The sequence below is a fragment of the Cherax quadricarinatus genome, chromosome 3 (genome assembly GCF_038502225.1).
Source record: "Cherax quadricarinatus isolate ZL_2023a chromosome 3, ASM3850222v1, whole genome shotgun sequence".
Taxonomy (NCBI): domain Eukaryota; kingdom Metazoa; phylum Arthropoda; class Malacostraca; order Decapoda; family Parastacidae; genus Cherax; species Cherax quadricarinatus.
The window spans coordinates 23,904,224-23,924,144 of NC_091294.1; the positions used below are offsets into that span (position 1 = coordinate 23,904,224).

Genomic DNA, 19,921 nt, shown 5'->3' on the forward strand with positions numbered 1-19,921 from the left:
CGCCTCTAGGGGGTTTACCGGTGTCTGAGTGTCAACAAGGGCGGTATCCTTACTGTCAAGAGGCGAGACTTTTATCCTTATACTCAGCTTAACTCTGCCTGCCAGCTCCCGGTAAAGCAAGCGCTGAATATGTAATATAGGCACAGTTGTCGTCTTGCTAGACATCATAGCATGGTGGCCAGGCGCTGCTGTGAGAATTATCTTCCCTCCGCTTCCCCGCAGACACCCATAATTTATATATATATATCCAAATTTTGTTTAGTTTCTGAGACGAATCGCTCGTGCGTCACCAGGCATACACGTTCGAGTGATGGCTTTGGCTTCAACATTTTAAAAAGCGGTAAAATCCAAGACGTCAGTAAAACATCAGGCTTTTAAACCGTAAAACTCCAAAATAAACTAAAATCGTGTAAATAAACTTTTCTCCTCTAACAAAGAAACAAATGAGGTACCATGAGATACAACAGAGACAAATAAAGTTGCCAACTACACATTCGGATGCAATAACTTCCAGTTACCCGCCCTGATGTTCCACTGTGTCCGTTTCCTCGGACGAGTCCGTTTTCATCTTCTTGTTTCATTCATAATCAATTATAATCGATGAAATACGCTATAATATTCTCCTAGTGACTTAAACAAAGTAAAAGCAATGGTTATGAAAAGCATTTAAAATGATCGAGTCACAGAGATAGTTGGCGGAAGTACGAGTCTGCTGTATGAGTGAGCAGCTTCGGACGTGCGGCTTAAAACTGCGCTTAATGGCGCATAAAGAAAAGGTGCGTAAGTGCTGCTGCTATTCTCTCTTTATTGTCTGTACTCCTTGTACTCACCTGCTTGTACTTACCTGGTTGTACTTACCTGGTTGTACTTACCTGGTTGTACTTACCTGGTTGTACACACCTGGTTGTACACACCTGGTTGTACACACCTGGTTGTACACACCTGGTTGTACACACCTGGTTGTACACACCTGGTTGTACACACCTGGTTGTACTAATGGTGTGGAGATACCCACACCATGGTAGACACATTTTGTCCCCTGGGTGGGTTGCCAACGCACTCGCCTCGTACACGAGTGTCCATGGTTCAATCCCCAGCATGGGTGGCAACGCTGCCTATGTTTCCTTACAGGAGTTATCCCTGCTCACCTAGCAGCAAGTAGGTACCTGGGTGTTAGGTGACTGGTGTGGGTGGCATTCTGGGGGACAAGATTGAGGACCACAGTGGAAATAAGACGAGTTATTCTAGGTGGCTCTCCCTCCCTACCCCGGGTTATCCTGGGTGGCTAACCCTCCCTACCCCAGGTTATCCTGGGTGACTAACCCTCCAGAGATATACACCACAGCACCGCATCATCCTTTGCGGATGATACTAGGATCTGCATGAGGCTGTCATCTGCTGAGGACGCGGTTAACCTCCAAGAAGATATAAACAAAGTTTTCCAGTGGGCAACGGTAAACAATATGATGTTCAATGAGGACAAATTCCAACTACTCCGTTATGGAAAACTGGAGGAGATAATAACTAGAACAGAGTATACTACTGACTCCGGCCATACAATAGAGCGGAAAAATAATGTAAGGGACCTGGGAGTAGTAATGTCTGAGGATCTCACTTTCAAGGATCACAACAGTGCCACGATCGCACGTGCAAAGAAAATGATAGGATGGATAATGAGAACTTTCAAAACGAGAGATGCCAAGCCCATGATGATCCTTTTCAAATCATTTGTTCTCTCTAGGCTGGAATACTACTGTACATTAACATCTCCATACAAAGCAGGTGAAATCGCAGATCTAGAGAGTGTACAGAGATCCTTTACTGCACGTATAAGTTCTGTCAAGCACCTTAACTACTGGGAACGCTTGGAAGCACTTGACTTGTACTCGTTGGAACGCAGGAGGTTACCTGGAGGTTACCTGGAGGTTATTCCGGGGATCAACGCCCCCGCGGCCCGGTCCACGACCAGGCCTCCCGATGGATCAGGGCTGATCAACTAGGCTGTTACTGCTGGCCGCACGCAGTCCGACGTACGAGCCACAGCCCGGCTGATCCGGCACCGACTTTAGGTATCTGTCCAGCTCTCTCTTGAAGGCAGCCAGGGGTTTATTGGCAATTCCCCTAATGCTTGATGGGAGGCTGTTGAACAGTTTTGGGCCCCGGACACTTATGGTGTTTTCTCTTAGTGTACCAATGGCGCCCCTACTTTTTATTGGCGGCATTTTGCATCGCCTGCCCAGTCTTTTACTTTTGTAGGGAGTGATTTCTGTGTGCAGATTTGGGACCATTCCTTCCAAGATTTTCCAAGTGTAGATTATGATATATCTCTCCCTCCTGTCAAGCACCTTAACTACTGGGAACGGTTGGAAGCACTTGACTTGTACTCGTTGGAACGCAGGAGGGAGAGATATATCATAATCTACACTTGGAAAATCTTGGAAGGAATGGTCCCAAATCTGCACACAGAAATCACTCCCTACGAAAGTAAAAGACTGGGCAGGCGATGCAAAATGCCGCCAATAAAAAGTAGGGGCGCCATTGGTACACTAAGAGAAAATACCATAAGTGTCCGGGGCCCAAAACTGTTCAACAGCCTCCCATCAAGCATTAAGGGAATTGCCAATAAACCCCTGGCTGCCTTCAAGAGAGAGCTGGACAGATACCTAAAGTCAGTGCCGGATCAGCCGGGCTGTGGCTCGTACGTCGGACTGCGTGCGGCCAGCAGTAACAGCCTAGTTGATCAGGCCCTGATCCATCGGGAGGCCTGGTCGTGGACCGGGCCGCGGGGGCGTTGATCCCCGGAATAACCTCCAGGTAACCTCCCTACCCCAGGTTATCCTGGGTGGCTATCCCTCCCTACCCCGGGTTATCCTGGGTGACTAACTCTCCCTACCCCGGGTTATCCTGGGTGACTAACCCTCCCTACCCCGGGTTATCCTGGGTGACTAACCCTCCCTACCCCGGGTTATCCTGGGTGACTAACCCTTCCTACCCCGGGTTATCCTGGGTGACTAACCCTCCCTACCCCGGGTTATCCTGGGTGACTAACCCTCCCTACCCCGGGTTATCCTGGGTGACTAACCCTCCCTACCCCGGGTTATCCTGGGTGGCTATCCCTCCCTACCCTGGGTGACTATCCCTCCCTACCCTGGGTGACTATCCCTCCCTACCCTGGGTGACTAACCCTCCCTACCCCAGGTTATCCTGGGTGACTAACCCTCCCTACCCTGGGTTATCCTGGGTGGCTAAAACTCCCTACACTGGGTTGTCCTGGGTGGCTAAAACTCCCTACCCTGGGTTATCCTGGGTGGCTAAAACTCCCTACCCTGGGTTGTCCTGGGTGGCTAAAACTCCCTACCCTGGGTTATCCTGGGTGGCTAAAACTCCCTACCCTGGGTTATCCTGGGTGGCTAAAACTCCCTACCCTGGGTTGTCCTGGGTGGCTAAAACCACCTACCCTGGGTTGTCCTGGGTGGCTAAAACTCCCTACCCTGGGTTGTCCTGGGTGGCTAAAACTCCCTACCCAGAGTTAAAACTCCCAACAAATCTTATCTTATCTTATCTTATCTTATCTTATCTTATCTTATCTTAGTGGTGACAAGTTTATGTTCCCACTGTGTGACTGTCACAGAGAACATTGTGACAGCACAAACCTGATGTATATAAGCTATCACCCTGGAAGTGAGAGAGAGAGAGAGAGAGAGAGAGAGAGAGAGAGAGAGAGAGAGAGAGAGAGAGAGAGAGAGAGAGAGAGAGAGAGAGAGAGAGAGAGAGAGAGAGAGAGAGAGAGAGAGAGAGAGAGAGCTAAAGCTAAATGAGCTATTGTCGGTAACAGCTCTTAGCTTGTAAATAAAGTTAGGAACCCTTACATTAACCTTATTAAACCCTATGTAAACAGGAAAGAGAGAGAGGGTGTGTGTGGGTGTGAGAGAGGTAGAGAAAGGGAGGGAGGGAGGGAGGGGTAAAGAAAAAGAGAAAGGATGTGAGAGGGAAGGAGAGAGATGGGAGCAGTACATCAAATGATAAGAGCGGGCAGTAAGAGACAGTAAGAAGGTGGGGCCAGGTCCGTCCCTCGTCTCTCTCAATTCTGTCCCTCACCCCTCCCCAACACTGCCCCTGACTCACTTACCTCCCCACCAGCCCCCCTCCAGTTGTCCCCCACTCAGTGACATCATCAGTCACACTGGCGGACCTTCAGAGGTTAAGTTAGGCGCCTTACATCATAATATACACATGTCAAGCCAGGCTACCCACTCTCAAGTGTGGCAACACAGCCGCAGTAACACCAGCAGCAATAACAGGAGCAACACCAGCAACACTAGCAACACCAGCACCAGCAACACCAGCAGCAGCAACACAAGCAGCACGAGCAACACCAGCAGCAACATCAGCACCAGCAACACCAGAAGTAACAACACCAGCAGCAACAACACCAGCACCAGCAACACCAACAGCAACACCACCACAAGCAACACAAGACGTAACAACACCAGCAGCAACAACACCAGTAACATCAACACAAGCAGCAAACCAGCACCAACAACGCCAGCACCAACAACGCCAGCACCAGCAACACCAGCACCAGCAACACCAGCAGTAAACCAGCACCAGCAACACCAGCACCAGCAACACCAGCACCAGCAACACCAGCACCAGTAACACCAGCACCAGCAACACCAACACCAACAGCAAACCAGCACTAGCAACAAAAGCATCAACGCCAGCAACAGCACCAGCAGCAACACCAGCAGCAACACCAGCAGCAACACCATCAGCAACACCAGCAGCAACACCAGCAGCAACACCAGCAACACCAGCACCTGCAACACCAGCACCAGCAACATATGCACCAGCAACATCAGCACCAGCAACACAAGCGCCAGCAACACCAGCAACACCAGCAACAGCAACACCAGCACCAGCAACACCATCACCAGCAACAACGACAGCAGCAACACCAGCACCAGCAACACCAGCAACACCAGCACCAGCAACACCAGCAACAGCAACACCAGCACCAGCAACACCATCACCAGCAACACCAGCACCAGCAACACCAGCACCGGCAACACCAGCACCAGCAACACCAGCACCAGCAACACAAGCGCCGGCAACACCAGCAACACCAGCACCAGCAACACCATCACCAGCAACACCAGCACCAGCAACACCAACACCAGCAACAACGACAGCAGCAACACCAGCACCAGCAACACCATCACCAGCAACACCAGCACCAGCAACACCAGCACCAGCAACAACGACAGCAGCAACACCAGCACCAGCAACACCAGCACCAGCAACACCAGCACCAGCAACACCAGCACCAGCAACAACGACAGCAGCAACACCAGCACCAGCAACACCAGCACCAGCAACACCATCACCAGCAACACCAGCACCAGCAACACCAGCACCAGCAACAACGACAGCAGCAACACCAGCACCAGCAACACCAGCACCAGCAACACCATCACCAGCAACACCAGCACCAGCAACACCAGCACCAGCAACACCAGCAACAGCAACACCAGCACCAGCAACACCATCACCAGCAACACCAGCACCAGCAACACCAGCACCAGCAACAACGACAGCAGCAACACCAGCACCAGCAACACCAGCACCAGCAACACCAGCACCAGCAACAACGACAGCAGCAACACCATCACCAGCAACACCAGCACCAGCAACACCAGCACCAGCAACAACGACAGCAGCAACACCAGCACCAGCAACCCCAGCACCAGCAACACCAACACCAGCACCAGCAACACCAGCACCAGCAACACCAGCACCAGCAACACCAACACCAGCAACAACGACAGCAGCAACACCAGCACCAGCAACCCCAGCACCAGCAACCCCAGCACCAGCAACACCAGCACCAGCAACACCAGCAACAGCAACACCAGCACCAGAAACACCAGCACCAGCAACACCAACACCAGCAACAACGACAGCAGCAACACCAGCACCAGCACCAGCAACACCAGCATCAGCAACACCAGCAACACCAGCACCAGCAACACCAGCAACAGCAACACCAGCACCAGCAACACCAGCACCAGCACCAGCAACACCAACACCAGCAACAACGACAGGAGCAACACCAGCACCAGCAACACCAGCACCAGCAACACCAGCACCAGCAACACCAGCACCAGCAACACCAGCAACAGCAACCCCAGCACCAGCAACCCCAGCACCAGCAACACCAGCACCAGCAACACCAGCACCAGCAACACCAGCACCAGCAACACCAGCACCAGCAACACCAACACCAGCAACAACGACAGCAGCAACACCAGCACCAGCAACACCAGCACCAGCAACACCAGCACCAGCAACAACGACAGCAGCAACACCAGCACCAGCAACCCCAGCACCAGCAACACCAGCACCAGCAACACCAGCACCAGCAACACCAGCACCAGCAACACTAGCACCAGCAACACCAACACCAGCAACAACGACAGCAGCAACACCAGCACCAGCAACCCCAGCACCAGCAACACCAGCACCAGCAACACCAGCAACAGCAACACCAGCACCAGCAACACCATCACCAGCAACACCAGCACCAGCAACACCAGCACCAGCAACAACGACAGCAGCAACACCAGCACCAGCAACACCAGCACCAGCAACACCAGCACAAGCAACACCAGCACCAGCAACAACTACAGCAGCAACACCAGCACCAGCAACACCAGCACCAGCAACAACGACAGCAGCAACACCAGCACCAGCAACACCAGCACCAGCAACACCAGCACCAGCAACACCAGCACCAGCAACACCAGCACCAGCAACACCAGCACCAGCAACAACGACAGCAGCAACCGGGCCGCGGGTGCGTTGACCCCAGCGGAGCGGTTGTTGCAGTGTAATGCAGGCAGTGTGTGCAGGCAGTGTGTGCAAGCAGTGTGTACAGGCAGTGTGTGCAGGCAGTGTGTGCAGGCAGTGTGTGCAGGCAGTGTGTGCAGGCAGTGTGCAGGGAGTGTGTGCAGGCATTGTGTGCAGGCAGTGTGCGCAGGCAGTGTGTGCAGGCAGTGTGTGCAGGAAGTGTGTGCAGGGAGTGTGCGCAGGGAGTGTGTGCAGGGAGTGTGTGCAGGCAGTGTGTGCAGGCAGTGTGTGCAGGCAGTGTGTGCAGGCAGTGTGTGAATGCAGTGTGTGCAGGCAGTGTGTGCAGGCAGTGTGTGCATGCAGTGTGCGCAGGTAGTGTGTGCAGGGAGTGTGTGCAGTGTGTGCAATCAGTGTGTGCAGGCAGTGTGTGCAGGCAGTGTGTACAGGCAGTGTGTGCAGGCAGTATGTGCAGGGAGTGTGTACAGGCAGTGTGTGTGCAGGCAGTGTGTGCAGGCAGTGTGTGCAGGCAGTGTGGGCAGGCAGTGTGTGCAGGCAGTGTATGCAGTGTGTGCAGTGTGTGCAGGCAGTGTGTGCAGGCAGTGTGTGCAGGCAGTGTGTGCAGTGTGTGCAGTGTGTGCAGGCAGTGTGTACAGGCAGTGTGTGCAGGCAGTGTGTGCAGGCAGTGTGTACAGGCAGTGTGTGCAGACAGTGTGTACAGGCAGTGTGTGCAGGCAGTATGTACAGGCAGTGTGTGCAGGCAGCGTGTGCAGGCAGTGTGTGTGCAGGCAGTGTGTGTGCAGGCAGTGTGTGTGCAGGCAGTGTGTGTGCAGGAAGTGTGTGCAGGCAGTGTGTGCAGGCAGTGTGTGCAGGCAGTGTGTGCAGGCAGTGTGTGCAGGCAGTGTGTGTGCAGGCAGTGTGTGCGCAGGCAGTGTGTGCAGGCAGTGTGTGCAGGCAGTGTGTGCAGGCAGTGTGTGCAGGCAGTGTGTGCAGGCAGTGTGTGCAGGCAGTGTGTGCAGGCAGTGAGTGCACGCAGTGTGTGCAGGCAGTGTGTGCAGGCAGTGTGCGCAGGCAGTGTGCGCAGGCAGTGTGTGCAGGCAGTGTGTGCAGGCAGTGTGTGCAGGCAGTGTGTGCAGGGAGTGTGTGCAGGCAGTGTGTGCAGGCAGTGTGTACAGGCAGTGTGTACAGGCAGTGTGTGTACAGGCAGTGTGTGTGCAGGCAGTGTGTGTGCAGGCAGTGTGTGTGCAGGCAGTGTGTGTGTGCAGGCAGTGTGTGCAGGCAGTGTGTGCAGGCAGTGTGTGCAGGCAGTGTGTGCAGGCAGTGTGTGCAGGCAGCAGTGAATGAGAGAAACCTTTCGCTTTAATTTCATGTAAAAGAAAGCTTGAAGCAGCACCATACAGTGTGGATCACCTCCCCCCCCCCTCTCTCTCTCTCTTTTACACAGGGTTTGACAAGGTCAGGTTAAGGATCCCTATCTTTCTTGAGAATCTATTTACAAGTTAAGGATTCCTAACTTTATTGGCAAGCTAAGAGCTGTTACCTACATCAGCTCATTTGAAAGCATTTTTATTGTTATTAAACATACAAATAGGGAACAGTATGAAGTTGGAGCCATGTGTGGGCCAGCATTTTCATTTGATCAACTGATTTTATCTCGTTGACATCATAATGCTGTACGAATGTGTTCCATACTCGAGTCATACTGGGGATAAATGATCTCAGATGAAATGATGTTCTGGAGAAGGGTGCAGCAAAAGTGAAATTGCTGCTTTCTGCCCGTCTTGTGGTATAGAAGCTTTCTTGTCGGTGTCCTCGATGTGGGTCCAAATTTGGTACTTTGACAGTGTTGGCCTTGTACATAACAGTAAGGCCACCCACATCCCTCCTGTGTTGAACTCTGCTGAAATGACAGATCTATCCAGGATGGGTCCAGGCGAGAGATGAGACGTCTTGCTCTGTTCTCTACTCTGTCAAGCAGTCGCTGATGAGAAGGGGGGCAGGCGAACCAAGAAAGTGGAGCATACTCAAGGTGTGAGCGTACCTGTGCCTCATACAAAATCTTGCAGCCCCTACTGTCAAGCAGATGCGAGATACGGAGAAGTGCTGTATGATTCCTGGCTGTGTTGTTTGCATGATTTACAACATGGTTCTTCTTGGTCAGTTTCGAGTCAAATTTCACCCCAAGGATATCAACTTCTTCCCCAGGTACCAACACCCTCCTGTTCATACTGACTACTGTACCGGCATTATCATCATGGTGCTTAGAGATCATCATCATTTGTGTTTTCTCAGGTGCAAATATTACTTGCCATCTCTTTCCCCAAGCTGATATAGCTCTTAGCTGGTGATTGATGTAGCTTAGAGCAGCTGGCATTTCTTCTCCTGGATAAGTGAATGTCAGTGTACAGTCGTCTGCATATGCATGAGATTCTGGGATGAGATGAAGAAGGTCATTGAAGTAGACATTCCATAACAATGGTCTCAGCACGCCTCCTTGTAGAACACTTGCCCCTGTAGGATGTCTTGCTGATTCTGTTCCATTGAGAACTCCCCGTGAAGGTAATCACTGAGGAGACATCATAGAGCCTGCAATTCCCAGAGCTTGCAGTTTTGCTAAGAGGCCCTGGTGCCACACCCGTTCGAAAGCACCAGCAATATCCAGTGCTACCACACAGCTGACTTTGGATTCATCCAGTGACTGGTGCCACTTAGTGGAGAGGTTTAACAACAGATCAGCAGCAGAGTAACCTTTCCTGAAGCCACATTGACAGTCACAAAGTAGTGAGTGGTAATCAAAAAACTCTGTCATTTGACTTGAGATTATTGTCTCAAGGATCTTACCAGTGATTGACAGTAATGACACTGGTCTGTAGTTGCCGATTTCTGCTCTGTTCTTCTTTTTGTAAACAGGGACTACCTTTGCCTCTTTCCACATAGAGGGCCATTTACACTGCACTAGGCAGTGCCGAAAGATGCGAGTTAGAGGTGCTGCTAGCTGGTCTGCACATCTTAGCATTCTTGAGATGACTATTTTATTTTGAGAATGGTGTTATATTTTGTCCCCGAAATAACCTGGGTATGATTCTTCGGTACGGTTTCAGCTTTTGTTTTAACTGTCTGAGGCATCGTATGGACTGGATTGTCCACTTTAAGTCTGAACTATGTACAGGTAAACAGACCAGTTATTTAACACAGTTTTAACATACTTAAGCACTTGTAATCACTGGAAGTTGCTAAATTTCTTAAAATCAATAACTGTGAATAATTTAAATACTGGTTTTCACGCAACAGCTTGCGAATGCCTCATTCGATCGGCTTCAACCGTCTTTAACTACTGGGATACCTTCCTCGGGTTATGCAGCCACTCTAACATGTCTAATTACTGTCTTGGAAAGTTTTTTTCTGGGATAATAGAAGATTTCTTTAAACGTCATCATTTCAGTTCTATTTTACTCCCAACGGGTTTAGCGCCTCTTCATGACAAAAATTATATAAATATATTTCGCACTCTATCTCTGTTCCCGTTTCTCCTATTGACTTACCCCTTCCCTCTCCCATCCTCTATCACAGACTCTCTCACCCTCTCTTACTCCCTCTCTCCTTCCTTAAATCTCTCCTCTCTCCTCTCTCTCCTGGAGAAATTATCAGTAGTAAAAGAATGCAAACATTCAATGTTAAAAATTCAATGTTAAACATTCAATGTTTAACATTCAATGTTAACATTCAATGTTAACATTCAATGTTTAACAAATCATTACAAGTTAAAGTGCCATGAGACTGGAAACTAACGAATGTTACTTCTACCTGCTACCTGGAGTCTACCTGGAGGGTGTTCCAGGGGTCAACGCCCCCGCGGTCCAGTCCTTGACCAGGCCTTCCGGTGGATCAGGACCTGATCAACCAAGCTGTTACTGCTGGCCGCACGTAGTCCAACGTAGGAACCACAGCCCGGTTGATGAGAAACTGACTTTAGATATCTGTCCAGCTCCCTCTTGAAGGCAGCCAGGGGTCTGCTGGTAACTCCCCTTATGTTCGGTGGGAGGCTGCTGAACAGTCTTGGGCCCCGGACACTTATTACATTTCTATATTGAAAGAGAGACAAGACTCGCGCCAGTCAACTATCCTCACATCAACTTAACTTCAATTGTAGGCACACAAATATAGAGTACTATTATGAACAAGGCAGTTAATTGTCTGGAAAAACCGGAAACAACATGGATTCCGCAAGCAAAGATCACTGAGGACTAAATTACTCGATTTTTTTCAATTACACATAAAAAACTGTGATTTATTTAAGAATTCCAGAAGTCCTTCAACAGGGTGCGGCTTCCCTGGTTGACTGAAGGAATGTGAGACAACTTGCATGTGTGGGTCGGTCTCTGACTCGCAGGCAGGAAACAGTGAGTGATACTTAAGGGAGAGGTGTCTGAGTGGTATTTAACCGAGAAGTGTCTGAGTAGTTCTCGACGGAGAGATGTCTGACTGGCTTCCCGTAAAGTGTATTTCCCCTGGGATCAGTTCTTGGTTCGTAAATGATCACGAGCGAGGTAGGGTAATATCTATGAAAGTAAAACTTGCGATTGACAGCAAATTGAGGAAAATTTCAGCAAACAAGATTACCCGCTGAAGTTGTAAGCGGTAAAACTCTACAGTCATTCAAAAACCATTTGGATGAGCACTTCGTAAGTATAGGATTCAGTTTATTGCATCCTCGTAGGAGCAGCTGCCAGAGCCTTCAGGACTTAATATGTTACAGTGACCAGTAAGGTACAAGGAATGGTGAGGGAGGAGAGGAGCGAGATGTTGCCTTGGACACTCGCTACCACACTCGATCACACAGTAAACCCACACTAAAACCCGCACACGGACCGTCATATAGATACGATGGATGGGGCACTCTGAAGTCAAAGGAATCCTGATGGTTTTACAGCGGTTGCATCAGGATGATCGATCAGTTGACAGCGAGGCAACCAAATCATTGATAGTATTGCTGGTGGTAGAAATAGAAGATTGTGACAATCATTGCAGATCCGAGGGTAAGCACAAGTAGAGCCACTGGTACACACAGCTACGTGAGTGACAGTGGTGTCACACTACTAGTAAGATAGAAACACTGCTATTTTAGTAGAGGTAGTTGTAGCCCACGTCTTCCATCCACTTCCATCTCTCCTATATATAACATGCCATTTTTTCAATATAATGTGGTACATTTTCCCGATGTTGGTCAAGCTAGCAGCGGCCGCATATCTAGATAATGCTCAGTAGTTCTTAGTCTAGATGTAAGTAGATTGTTATTCTCAGTAGTGACTCTCAGTGTGGACTCATGTCTTCTGCTGTCTGTCTGTCCCATGTACTCTCTCCTCCCTTATCCCTTCTCTTATTTGCCCTTTCCTTCTCTCTTCCTCCTTTGCTCTTTCTCTTTCACTTCCTCGTGGATCTCCAGCATCCACTTCCCTCTCTATATTCTTAAACATGTAATAACTCTGCATTAAAATTGTTTAATATATATACACGTAGTTAGGTTATCATCCTCTCTTTCCTCTGTCTCCTGTGTATAATATCTCTGGACATTTTTTTTTTTGCACACCACCTATATTACTGGGAATGGTTGACGTCCCTTGATTTGTATTCCCTGGAACGCAGGCGAGAAAGATACATGATAATATACACTTGGAAAATCCTAGAGGGATTAGTACCAAACCTGCACATGAATATCACTCCCTATGAAAGCAAAAGACTCGGCAGGAGATGCAACATTCCCCCAATGAAAAGCATGGCGCCACGAATACACTGAGAGACAACACAGTAAGTGTCAGGGGCCCAAGACTGTTCAACTGCTTCCCATCATACATAAGGGGATTACCAGTAGACCCCTGGCTGTCTTCAAGAAGACACTAGTCAGGCACCTAAGTCAGTACCTGACCAGCTTGTCTGTGGTTCGTAAGTCAGTTTGCGTGCGGCCAGCAGTAATAGCCTGGTTGATCAGACCCTGATCCACCATGAGGCCTGGTCTCAGACCGAACCGCTGGGACGTTGACCCCCGAAACCCTCTCCAGGTATACTCCAGGTATACCAGACATCTTCCACCGAAGTAGTGTAACCCGAAAAAAGAAGAAACACTTTGACAACCACTCACACAGATGCCGTTCCTTCAGAGTCCAGGAGCTGTACTTCCCAACTCCAGGACCCAGATCCGTCTAACCAGTTTCCCTGAATCCTTTCACAAATGTTACCCTGTTCATACTCCAACAGCTTGTCAAGCCGTAAAAACCACTTGCCTCTATACACTATCTAACACGCTAACACTTAACTGCTGGATGTCTAAACCTCCTTCCAACCTTTTCTAGGGAAACCCCTACCCTACCTTCCCTCCACTACAGATTTAAACACCCTCCAAGTTATCCTATTTTTCTCCATCCTCTCTAATTGTCTAAATCATCTAAACAACCCTTCTCCAGCCCTCTGGATAATATTTTAAGTAACTCTACACTTCGTCTAATCTACAAACAACGAATTCTCTGCATAATACTTACACCACACATTGCCCCCAGACGCAGCATCACTGCCTTCCAGCCTTCACCTAGTTACAACAGTCACTACCTAGGCTTCACACACATATAAGAGTACCTGTATAACTATACTCTCGTACATTACTTTTTGTCTCCACGGATAACGTTCTTCATCTCCACGGACTCCTCAATACACTACCCAGTTTTCTTCTTTCATCAACTCCATAGTTCACCCAGATTTTTATAGACTCATCTGCTGACACGTCCATTCCCAAATATCAGAATACATTCACCTTCTTCATACTCCCTTCCTCCAATCTGATATCCATTCTTTCGTTACCTATTTTTTTGTTATTGTCGTCACTTTACTCTTTCATATTTTCACTTTTAATTATCTTCTTTTACATACCCTTTCAAATTCGTCTACCAACCTCTGCAAATTTTCTTCAGAATCTCCCAGGAGCAGTGTCAACAGCCATCAGCAACTGTGACAAATCCCACTTTGTAATAGATTCTATATATTTTAAACCCATCCCATCCCAAAACCCTACCATTCACTCTTCTTACAACCACATCAATTAACCATTGCGACATCATGCATCTCAAAGGCCTACTTTTACTGAAAAATAATCTCTAATCTGAGCCTCACTATCCTGATAAAACTCTTTCTTGCTTTCAGTAACCTACCACCTATTCCATACACTTACAACATCTGCAACATTACTCCCACATTCACATTATTATATGATTTTTCTAAAGCCATAGTTGCAAAAATAACTTTCTTACTTTTATCTAAATAGTGTCCATCTTTATACTACAATGTAAACACTTGGTCGACACACACCCTAACCTTCCTAAAGCCTCCTTGTTCATTTGTAGTCTCCCTCCCTCTGACCTCCCTTCTTCTGACCTCCCTCCCACTGACCTCCCTCCCACTGACCTCCCTCCCTCTGACCTCCCTTCTTCTGACCTCCCTCCCTCTGACCTCCCTCCCTCTGACCTCCCTTCTTCTGACCTCCCTTCTTCTGACCTCCCTCCCACTGACCTCCCTCCCTCTGACCTCCCTCCCACTGACCTCCCTCCCTCTGACCTCCCTTCTTCTGACCTCCCTCCCACTGACCTCCCTCCCTCTGACCTCCCTCCCACTGACCTCCCTCCCTCTGACCTCCCTTCTTCTGACCTCCCTCCCTCTGACCTCCCTTCTTCTGACCTCCCTCCCACTGACCTCCCTTCTTCTGACCTCCCTCCCTCTGACCTCCCTTCTTCTGACCTCCCTCCCTCTGACCTCCCTTCTTCTGACCTCCCTCCCACTGACCTCCCTCCCACTGACCTCCCTCCCACTGTCCTCTCTTACACTGACCTCCCTCTCACTGTCCTCTCTCCCACTGACCTCCTTCCTACTGACCTCCTTCCCACTGACCTCCCTCCCACTGACCTCCCCCCCACTAACCTCCCTCCCACTGACTTCCCTCCCACTGACTTCCCTCCCACTGACCTACCTCCCACTGACCTCCCTCCCACTGACCTCACTCCCACTGACCTCCTTCACACTGACCTCCTTCCCACTGACCTCCCTTCCACTGACCTCCCTCCCACTGTCCTCTCTCCCACTGACCTACTTCCTACTGACCTCCTTTCCACTGACCTCCCTCCCACTGACCTCCCCCCACTAACCTCCCTCCCACTGACTTCCCTCCCACTGACTTCCCTCCCACTGACCTACCTCCCACTGACCTCCCTTCCACTGACCTCTCTCCCACTGACCTCCTTCACACTGACCTCCTTCCCACTGACCTCCCTCCCACTGACCTCCCCCCCACTAACCTCCCTCCCACTGACTTCCCTCCCACTGACTTCCCTCCCACTGACCTACCTCCCACTGACCTCCCTTCCACTGACCTCTCTCCCACTGACCTCCTTCACACTGACCTCCTTCCCACTGACCTCCCTTCCACTGACCTCCCTCCCACTAACCTCTCTCAAACTGACCTCCTTCCCACTGACCTCCTTCCCACTGACCTCCCTCCCACTGACCTCTCCCCCACTAACCTCCCTTCCACTGACTTCCCTCCCACTGACTTCCCTCCCACTGACCTACCTCCCACTGACCTACATCCCACTGACCTCCTTTCCACTGACCTCCCTCTCACTGACCTCTCTCCCACTGACCTCTCTCCCACGGACCTCCCTCCTACTGGCCTCCCTCCCACTGACCTACCTCCCACTGACCTCCCTCCCACTGACCTCCCTCCCACTGACCTCGCTTTCCACTGAACTCCTCCCACTGACCTCCCTTCCACTGACCTCCCTTCCACTGACCTCCCTCCCACTGACCTCCCTCCCACTGGCCTCCCTCCCACTAGCCTCCCTTCCACTGACCACCCTCCCACTGACCTTCCCACAGACCTCAATCCCACTGGCCTCCCTCCCACTGACTACCATTGACTCCCTCCCACTGGCCTCCCTCGCACTGACCTCTTTCCCACTGGCATCCCTCCCAATGACCTCCCTCCCACTGATATCCCTCCCACTGACGTCCCTCCCACTGACCTTCCTCCCACTGACCTCCCTCCCACTGACCTCCCTCCCACTGACCTCCCTCCCACTGGCCTCCCTCCCACTAGCCTCCCTTCCACTGACCTCCCTCCCACTGACCTTCCCACTGACCCCAATCCCACTGGCCTCCCTCCCACTGACTCCCACTGATTCCTTCCCAGTGGCCTCCCTCCCACTGACCTCTTTCCCACTGGCCTCACTCCCACTGACCTCCCTCTCACTGATATCCCTCCCACTGACGTCCCTCCCACTGACCTTCCTCCCACTGACCTCCCTCCCACTGACCTCCCTCCCACTGACCTCCCACCCACTGGCCTCCCTCCCAATGACTCCCTCCAACTGACTCCCTCCCACTGACCTCCCTCCCACTGGCCTCCCTCCCACTGACCTTCCACCTACTGACCTCCCTTCCACTGACCTCCCTCTCACTGACCTCCCACCCATTGGCCTCCCTCCCACTAACTCCCTCCCACTGACCTACCTCCCACTGACCTCCCTCCCACTGACCTCCCTCCCACTGACTTCCCTCCCAGTGACTCCCTCCCACTGACTCCCTCCCACTGACCTCCCTCCCATTGACCTCCCTCCCACTGACCTCCCTCCCGCTGACCTTCCTCCCACTGAGTCCCTCCAACTGACCTCTCCCAATGAGGTCCCTCCCCCTGAGCTCCCTCCCACTGACTCCCTCCCACTGACTCCCTCCCACTGACCTCCCTTCCACTGACCTCCTTTCCACTGACTCCCTCCCACTGACTCACTCCCAATGACTCCTTCCCACTGACCTCCCTCCCACTGACTCCCTCCCACTAGCCTCCCTCCCACTGACCTCCCTCCCACTGACTCCCTCCAACTGACTCCCTCTCACTGACTCCCACTGACCTCCCGCCCACTGACCTTTCCACTGACCTCCCTCCCACTGACTCCCTCCCACTGACCTCCCTACGACTGACTTCCCTCCCACTGACTCCCTCCCACTGACTCCCTCCCACTGACCTCCCTCTCACTGACCTCCTTTCCACTGACTCCCTCCCACTGACCTCCCTCCCACTGATCTCCCTCCCACTGACTCCCTCCCACTGGCTCCCTCCCACTGACGCCCTCCCACTGACTCCCTCCCACTGACCTCCCTCCCACTGACCTCCTTTCCACTGACCTCCCTCCCACTGACTCTCTCCCACTAGCCTCCCTTCCGCTGACCTCCCTCCCACTGGCCTCCCTTCCACTGACTCCCTCCAACTGACCTCCCTCCCACTGACCTCCCTCCGACTGACTCCCTCCAACTGACTCCCTCCCACTGACTCCCACTGACCTCCCGCCCACTGACCTTTCCACTGACCTCCCTCCCACTGACTCCCTCCTACTGACCTCCCTACGACTGATTCCCTCCCACTGACTCCCTCCCACTGACTCCCTCCCACTGACCTCCCTCTCACTGACCTCCTTTCCACTGACTCCCTCCCACTGACCTCCCTCCCACTGATCTCCCTCCCACTGACTCCCTCCCACTGGCTCCCTCCCACTGACGCCCTCCCACTGACTCCCTCCCACTGACCTCCCTCCCACTGACCTCCTTTCCACTGACCTCCCTCCCACTGACTCCCTCCCACTAGCCTCCCTTGTGCTGACCTCCCTCCCACTGGCCTCCCTTCCACTGACTCCCTCCCACTGACCTCCCTCCCACTGACTCCCTCCAACTGACTTCCTCCCACTGACTCCCACTGACCTCCCGCCCACTGACCTTTCCACTGACCTCCCTCCCACTGACTCCCTCACACTGACCTCCCTACGACTGATTCCCTCCCACTGACTCCCTCCCACTGACTCCCTCCCACTGACCTCCCTCTCACTGACCTCCTTTCCACTGACTCCCTCCAACTGACCTCCCTCCCACTGACCTCCCTCCCACTGACTCCCTCCCACTGACTCCCTCCCACTGACTTCCTCCCACTGACCTCCCTACCACTGACTCCCTCCCACTGATTCCCTCCCACTGAATTCCTCCCACTGACTCCCTCCCACTGACCTCCCTCCCACTGACCTCCCTTCCACTGACCTCCCTCCCACTGACCTCCCTCCCACTTACTCCCTCCCACTGACTCCCTCCTACTGACTCCCACTGACTCACTCCCACTGACTCGCTCCCACTGACCTCCCTTCCACTGACCTCCCTCCCACTGGCCTCCCTCCCAATGACTCCCTCCCACTGACCTCCCTGCCACTGACTCCCTCCCACTGACCTCCCTACCACTGGCTCCCTCCCACTGGTCTCCCTCCTACTGACTCCCTCTCACTGGGCTCCCTCCCACTGGCCTCCCTACCACTGACTCCCTCCCACTGACCTCCCTACCACTGACTCCCTCCCACTGACCTCCCTACCACTGACTCCCTCCCACTGGCCTCCCTCCCACTGACCTCCCACCCACTGGGCTCCCTCCCACTGACTCAATCACACTGGGCTCCCTCCCACTGGCCTCCCTTCCACTTACCTCCCTACCACTGACTCCCTCCCACTGACTCCCTCCCACTGAACTCCCTCCCACTGGGCTCCCTCCCACTGGCCTCCCTCCCACTGACTCCCTCCCACTGGCCTCCCTCCCACTGACTCCCTCTCACTGGCCTCCCTCCCACTGACTCCCTCCCACTGGCCTCCCTCCCACTGGCCTCCCTCCCAATGACCTCTTTCCCACTGACCTCCCTCCCATTGACCTCCCTCCCACTGATATCCCTCCCACTGACGTCCCTCCCACTGACCTTCCTTTCACTGACCTCCCTCCCACTAACCTCCCTCCCACTGACCTCCCACCCACTGGCCTCCCTCCCACTGACTCCCTCCCACTGACTCCCTCCCACTGACCTCCCTCCCACTGGCCTCCCTCCCACTGACCTTCCACCTACTGACCTCCCTCCCACTGACCTCCCTCTCACTGACCTCCCACCCATTGGCCTCCCTCCCACTAACTCCCTCCCACTGACATCCCTCCCACTGAGCTTCCTCCCACTGACCTCCCTCCCACTGACCTCCCACCCACTGGCCTCCCTCCCACTGACTCCCTCCCACTGACTCCCTCCCACTGACCTCCCTCCCACTGACCTCCCTCCCACTGACCTTCCACCTACTGACCTCCCTCCCACTGACCTCCCTCTCACTGACCTCCCACCCATTGGCCTCCCTCCCACTAACTCCCTCCCACTGACATCCCTCCCACTGAGCTTCCTCCCACTGACCTCCCTCCCACTGACTTCCCTCCCACTGACTCCCTCTCACTGACTCCCTCCCACTGACCTCCCACCCACTGACCTCCCTCCCACTGACCTCCCTCCCACTGACCTTCCTCCCACTGAGTCCCTCCAACTGACCTCTCCCACTGAGGTCCCTCCCACTGAGCTCCCTCCCACTGACTCCCTCCTACTGACTCCCTCTCATTGACCTCCCTTCCACTGACCTCCTTTCCACTGACTCCCTACCACTGACTCACTCCCACTGACTCCTTCCTACTGACCTTCCTTCTGCTGACCTCCTTCCCACTGACCTCCCTTCCACTGACTCTCTCCCACTGACCTCCCTCCCACTCACCTACCTCCCACTGACCTCCCTCCCACTGACCTCCCTCCCACTGACCTCGCTTTCCACTGAACTCCTCCCACTGACCTCCCTTCCACTGACCTCCCTTCCACTGACCTCCCTCCCACTGACCTCCCTCCCACTGGCCTCCCTCCCACTAGCCTCCCTTCCACTGACCACCCTCCCACTGACCTTCCCACAGACCTCAATCCCACTGGCCTCCCTCCCACTGACTACCATTGATTCCCTCCCACTGGCCTCCCTCGCACTGACCTCTTTCCCACTGGCCTCCCTCCCAATGACCTCCCTCCCACTGATATCCCTCCCACTGACGTCCCTCCCACTGACCTTCCTCCCACTGACCTCCCTCCCACTGACCTCCCTCCCACTGACCTCCCTCCCACTGGCCTCCCTCCCACTAGCCTCCCTTACACTGACCTCCCTCCCA

The 19,921-nt window shown here is 52.8% G+C and overlaps 1 protein-coding gene across 1 annotated transcript in view; it reads right to left on the reverse strand.

Annotated features, from left to right (window-relative positions):
- Window positions 1-19,921, reverse strand: part of LOC128684080 (acetylcholine receptor subunit alpha-like) — a 1,252,714-nt gene that overhangs the window by 972,366 nt on the left and 260,427 nt on the right. The gene's annotated exons all lie outside the window — the stretch shown is intronic.